The sequence below is a fragment of the Ipomoea nil genome, unplaced genomic scaffold, assembly GCF_001879475.1.
Source record: "Ipomoea nil cultivar Tokyo-kokei standard unplaced genomic scaffold, Asagao_1.1 scaffold3399, whole genome shotgun sequence".
Classification (NCBI taxonomy): domain Eukaryota; kingdom Viridiplantae; phylum Streptophyta; class Magnoliopsida; order Solanales; family Convolvulaceae; genus Ipomoea; species Ipomoea nil.
This window is the reverse complement of record NW_017619827.1, coordinates 387289-394434: the sequence shown is the minus strand read 5'-3', so window position 1 is coordinate 394434 and position 7146 is coordinate 387289. Positions and strand designations below refer to the sequence as shown.

The window sequence follows — 7146 nt, the reverse complement described above, 5'->3', positions numbered from 1 at the left end:
TTCATGGTAAATAATTTTAGTAGTTTGTAGTTTGAACCTCTGCTTATCTTAGTACTTGACAGAATTTCATTTTCCGCAAAAACAAAGTGATTAAAATATAATACTAATTACATTGTTTTTTTTTTAAATAATCTAATTATGTTGTTAAATAATAAGTATTTAACAATTCATGAGAAGCACTACAGATCAAAATTATTGTTAATAAATACAACAATAATTGTATAAATACAATAATAATTGTATAAATACATATACACACAATAATTAAATTTAAAATATAACGTGGTGACCAAAATATTATAGGGACTTTTACAATAAAAAATAAAACCACAAAACTAATTTAATTGCTCAATAATTAAAGTACTCTATTCTTGCCAAGCATCTGTGTGCTCAGATGGCATGTAGTGACTTTTCTCATGTGGGAGGTTGAAAAAGTATGTTATAGAGTCAGCAGCATTCAAAAAAAAATAGCTTTACTCCCATAAAAAAATAAAATCCTTTTTGGGCCCAAACATATATAACCTTAATTTAACTCCCATAACAGTACATAGCACAGCCCATAACCTAACGCTAACCCTAACCCTACACATAAAAGGACAAAACGCTTCTGCTTCTTCACTCGGCTGAACTTGGGACCGGCTCCACAAATCTCCTTCTTCTCTCTTCTACTAAATCTCGAACGTAGGTTTCGAAATACCATTTTTCTTCAGCAACTATCAATGGATGAATGTTCTCTGCTATCTGTCGCAAGAATATTCGATCAACAACTGCTCTTCCAGACCTTGTACGCTGTCTTACGACCGAGTACGTGGGTTTCAGATTGGTCCAGTAGATCCGTCATAGTTAAGTTTCTTGTTCTAATAATCATTTTTAGATATCCCATATATTTTGTATAGATTCAATTTTGATTTACAATTTGTATACTCCATTTATATACAGGTTCGATCTAATTTTGAAGTTAAAATTTCATCACCACTGTTAGAAATAAGATTTTTTATGTGGCTCAAATCCAATAAGACAACAAAGCCGCCATCCACGTTGCCTGCTCAATGCATGTCTCTTCTTGCACATTCCTCCGATTGCGTCGCTGATCCGCATGCATGCCCACTTAATTCTCCTTTTTGATTGTATAAGTAGCTAGCTAAGCCTTGTAATTCAATGCATCAATCAATCGTAATTCATTCCTTCTTTCTTTAATTACCTCTCACGTAGATATATATATTTGTTGTCTTGTATTCTCTTTTGAGAATAATATATATATATATATATATATATATATATATTTCTATATTCTCCCAATCACTTTATTAATTCTTTTTGTCATTTTATATAATTTTCTTCATTTAATATACTTTCCCAATTATTCAACTTCTATAATTCTCAATTTTCGATTCTTCGCTTCCGCGTTATTCCGCTATATTCGTAACAAGTGGTATCAAAGCGGTTTATTTGAGAATTATTTTCAAAGATGTCGACTGTCACTAAGTTCGATATCGAGAAGTTCGACGGGAAAATTAATTTCTCTATCTGGAAGGTTCAGATGGAAGCCGTTCTAACCCAGAACGGTTTGAAGAAAGCGCTAGCTGGGAAGAAGAAGAAACCGGCTGCAATGACAAATGAAGATTGAGAAGATTTGGATGACAAGGCACATTCAACCATCCTTTTGTGCCTGTCTAAAGAGGTTCTACGTGAGGTACTAAGTGAGACGACTGCGTCAGATTTATGGTCCAAGCTGGATACACTTTACATGGCCAAAACTCTGGCGAACACGCAACGCCTGAAGGAGCGTCTGTACACAATCCGTATGACGGAAGGTACTTCTATTAAATCTCACTTGGATGAATTCAATTCTATTTTGTTGGACTTGGAAAATATTGATGTCATAATTGACGATGAGGATCGTGCTGTTTTATTGCTTGTCTCTCTCCCTAAATCGTACAAGCATTTCAAAGAAATTATGTTGTATGGTAATAGTAGTGATACCCTTTCTTTTGACAATGTTAAGTCAAACCTATTGTCCAAAGAAAAGTTTGACTTTGAAATTAAGTCTGAGGACAAAGGTGAAGGCTTGACTGTAAGGGGTCGTTCACTTGAATCAGGGAGTAGCAATAAAATTCTAGATCCAAGTCCAAAGGACGTAAGTCCAACAAATCCTGCAAGTACTGGAAGAAGCATGGTCAGGATGTGACTGAATGCTTTAAGTTGAAAAACAAGCAAGAGAGAGAAAAGTCCGCTGAAGCTAGTGTTGTTGAAAGTGATTCAGAAGGCGATGTTATGTTATCTGTTAGCTCCGGTTGCAAACGGAGCGAAACCGAGTGCCTTCTGGACTCTGGTTGTACATTCCACATGTGTCCTCACAAAGACTGGTTCGTCTCTCTGGAACCGGTTGATGATGGAGTTGTCTTGCTGGGAAATGATACCCAATGCAAGATTAGTGGAATTGGAAGTGTGCAGATTAAAACTCATGATAATGTTATCAGGACTCTTACCAATGTTCGGTATATTCCTGATTTGAAACACAATCTGATATCCTTAGGCACCTTAGAATCTTTGGGGTGCAAGTACACAACTGAAGGTGGAGTTCTGAAGGTCATAAAAGGCTCTCTTGTTCTCATGAAAGCTTCTCGTTTTGGAAGCTTATACATCTTGCATGGCAGTACTGTGACAGGTTCAGTAGCGGTATCCTCATCGATGTCTGATGCGGATCTCACTCAACTATTGCATATGCGTCTGGGGCATATGAGTGAGAAAGGCATGCATCTATTGAGCAAGAAAGGCCTCCTTGGTGGTTCAGGTACGATTAAATTACAATTTTTGAGCATTGTATTTTTGGGAAACAAAAGAGGGTTAGTTTCTCTACTGCTACACACCGTACCAAAGATGTATTGGAATACATACATTCCGATTTATGGGGACCAACTAAATTCCAGTCTATGGGAGGCTGTAGATATTTTATGTCTATTGTTGATGACTTTTATCGTAAAGTCTGGGCCTATTTCCTGAAACATAAAAATCAGGCATTTTCTATTTTCAAGAAGTGGAAAATACTTGTTGAGACTCAGACAGGTAAAAAAGTCAAGAAGCTCAGGACAGACAATGGCTTGAAGTTTTGTGAGTCAGATTTTAATGACTTCTGTGTGGCAAATGGAATCGCCAAGCACAAGACCATGCCTGGTAAACCCCAGCAGAATGGTGTTGCCGAACGTTTGAACAGGACTCTATTAGAAAGAGCTCGTTGTATGCTCTCTAATGCTGGGTTATGGAAACGGCGTGATTTTTGGGCCGAGGCCGTTTCTACTGCTTGCTATTTGGTAAATAGATCTCCACATTCATCCCTTGATTTCAAAATTCCAGAAGAAGTTTGGTCAGGTAATCCTGTTGACTACTCTATCTTAAGAGTCTTTGGATGTCCTGCTTATGCTCATTCCAATACGGGTAAATTAAACCCTCGAGCTGTCAAATGCATTTTCCTTGGTTATGCCTCTGAGTCAAAAGGGTATCGTCTATGGTCTCCTGATTCTTAGAAAATCATTCTGAGTCGAGATATCACTTTTGATGAAAATGCACTACTTTCTTTTGGAAAAGTTCCCAGTACAGGTGAGATGCAGAGTACTGGTGAGAAGGTGGAGTTTGAGTTCAGGCCTATTGACAGTATTACTACACTAATGGTAATACTAAAGATGATACATCTACTAGCACCGCACCTCTCGTCGAGCCACAACGAGAGTATTCCATTGCTATGGATGGTCCTAGGAGGACAATTAAAAAACCTGCTAGGTATGCTAGTGATGATGAAACCAACATGGTTGTTTATGCTCTTTCAGTCGCAAAGGAAGTTGATGGTGATCCATGCATCCTGCTATTTTGAAGTTTTTCCTATTGCTAAGTTCAAACAATGTTTGAGTTTTGTCGGCTGTTCCAGTGATTAATGTCTACAATGGATTTGATCCAAGGTGGAGATTGTTAGAAATAAGATTTTTTATGTGGCTCAAATCCAATAAGACAACAAAGCTGCCATCCACGTTGCCTGCTCAATACATGTCTCTTCTTGCACATTCCTCCAATTGCGTCGCTGATCCGCATGCATGCCCACTTAATTCTCCTTTTTGATTGTATAAGTAGCTAGCTAAGCCTTGTAATTCAATGCATCAATCAATTGTAATTCATTCCTTCTTTCTTTAATTACCTCTCACGTAGATATATATATATATTTGTTGTCTTGTATTCTCTTTTGAGAATAATATATATATATATATATATATATATATATATATATATATATATATATTTCTATATTCTCCCAATCACTTTATTAATTCTTTTTGTCATTTTATATAATTTTCTTCATTTAATATACTTTCCCTATTATTCAACTTCTATAATTCTCAATTTTCGATTCTTCGCTTCTGCGTTATTCTGCTATATTCCTAACAACCACCGAGTCTCTGAGAATGAATTCTCTCATGCAGACCCGTACGATGTAAGTTAATTCTTCCTAATAAACTCTGATATATCTTCAATATGGTATATGTAAATTTTAATTTTATTTATAATATGTATTTTTATCTATCCATGCTCGTGTAGATCCATCCAATATCTCATTCATTTTCCTCTCAAAACATTATTCGAAGTATGGAAATAAATTAAATGCTGTTCATATAATTTCTCACAGTGAACAATTATATTGTTTTTAAAAATTTGTTCCTTTATTTATTTATCATTACCCACACTTTGAACATAACACAATGAAAACAATGTAAATTTTAATTTTATTTATAACATGTATTTTTATCTATCCATGCTCGTGTAGATGCATCCAATTTCTCATTCATTTTCCTCTCAAAACAATATTCGAGGTATGTAAATAAATGTAGTTCATATAATTTCTTACAGTGAACAATTATTTTTTTTTTTAAAATTTGTTCCTTTATTTATTTATTTATTAGTACCCACACTTTGAACATTACAGAATGAAAACAATAGCAATAATGAAAGCATTGTTACTGTTAATAAGGATTTTGAAAAATATTACAGAAAATCTGATATTAACATGACATCTTTGTCATGAAAGAGGTATTATTTTGCTTTTGCTTGTTGTGCCTCCATGTATCTCAGGAACTTCGTAGGTTCTGACCAGCCAAACTCGGAGTGCTCTCCTTGTATGCAGAGGGCATTTCGAAAACAATTTGGAGGATTTTGGCACTACCTTTCGTTTGAGAAATTGCGTGCCAAATGTTTGAACAATTTATAGCTAAACTAATAATTGTTAGATATTACTCATTAATTATTATTGTAGAGTGAACTGTCAAATGGGACCGTGTCTATTCGGTTCCTTTATATTTTAACATTAAAGTTATGACTCCTTATTAGTAATTAGCAATTGTTTTATAATTGATTCATAAATATATTGCGTATCTAGAACTTTCTTTAATTGAGCGGGAAACTACTATTGTGCTTTATTATAGTAGAAGAGAAGATTAGATGAAGCAATGAAGCACTACGATAATTTCCAAATCAAATTAAAAGGTCCATTTTTCAAAAGCAAAATTTACGAGGGCAATTTATAAAATAAATTAAGAGAATTCCGATTTCGCCCCAATTTGATTCCAGCTATAAAATCCCATCTTCCTCAACCCTAAAATATATTCAGGGGAAAATTGTAAAAAATGTCCATCTATAATATGTCAATTATCAATGTCACCCCTAAATTATGAGTGGTGTAAATGTTGCCCCTTAATTATTAAAATGGTGCACATATAGCCCCTCCCGTAACGGATTTGTGGTTCCCCACCGTTGTCCATCGTTGGTACTTCGAATCGAGGGATGAAAAAACAACTAAATTACATATTTACTCCGACTTAACGGTATCGTACACTAACGGGGAACCACATGTCCGTTATGGGAGGGGCTATATGTGCACCGTTTTGATAATTGAGGGGCAACATTTACACCACTCATAATTCAGGGGTAACATTGATAATTGGCATATTATAAAGGGGCATTTTTAAAAATTTTTTAGAGACAAGAAAGAGGAGAAAATCAAGAGCCACGAGTCGTCTTGCGAAGCAAGAAGAAAACTAAGGAGATTTTGAAAATCGCTTGGTTCATTCTTGTACTCTTTTTGATGATTTGTAATTCTTTAAATATATTTGCTATGGATAATTTAGCCATGCTTGGCTAAATTCTTTAGAGATTCTTGCGTAAAAGTGTTTATGAACCTATGTGTCTGAGCTCCAGATTCTTTAATATATTATTATTTGGGTTTAATACTTGTGTTGCAATTGTGTTTATCATTCTTGTTGCTAGTAGTTTAGGGCCCGAATTACTTGCTTCATAGCTTTGTTTGTGTCACAACGAGAGTTGGGCATAACTTAGGGCACACACAATTGCACATAACTATTGCACCTTGAGAAATGGTAATTTTGTTAGGGAGTTTAATTATTGATTATTGCACATCGAGAGATGGTAGTTGTTAGGAATTTATTATGATGCTTGTTCTCGTTCTTATTGGATGTTTATACCATGAGAGTGGATATTCACTAGCTCTATACCACTTAGCATCCTCACACCCGTTTAAACCCATATTTAATATTACATTAGGTTAGGCACTAGGTGATTAAACACTTGAATCCCAGGAATCTCATTTTCTCTCTCTATCATTTTCAAAACCTGAATCATTTATTTATTTATTTGTATCCTTCACCCATAATCATTAGGATTAGTTTCTCGTGAATAAATTAGTAATTAGTGTTTAATACCCCACCTCCCTGTGGATTGATAACTCGTTACTCAGAGTTTATTTGTTTGAAAATATACTACAATCAATGTTTTACAGTGTTTGTTAGTGTATTTGAACCATTGTAGGTCATGAGCAAAGACAAAGGAAGTTCTAGGACAAATTTGGAGTCAAGTGGACCAAAAGACGCATACGTAGCTAGTTCGACACGTCTAAAAATTCCAGAAGCCAAGTTCGAGACGCAGATAGGGGTCTCGACGCGTCGAGCGATCGCATCAGCCTTCAGAAAAACGACGTCAATCTTCAACGTGTCGAGTAAGCCACTTGACACGTCGAAATATTCCAGAACACATCCGATAATTTGAAGACCTGGGCTCGACGCATCGAGTCCGACAGGTTTGCTAGGCTGA

General features: G+C 35.4%; 1 long non-coding RNA gene across 1 annotated transcript; it reads left to right on the top strand.

Annotated features, from left to right (window-relative positions):
* The first annotated feature begins 576 nt into the window (after nucleotides 1-576).
* On the top strand, nucleotides 577-5229 carry LOC109171169. The gene is made up of 5 exons (XR_002052546.1): nucleotides 577-842; nucleotides 940-977; nucleotides 2135-2137; nucleotides 4443-4480; nucleotides 5116-5229. It is a non-coding gene; the product is annotated as an uncharacterized LOC109171169 (long non-coding RNA).
* Nucleotides 5230-7146: the final 1917 nt, after the last annotated feature.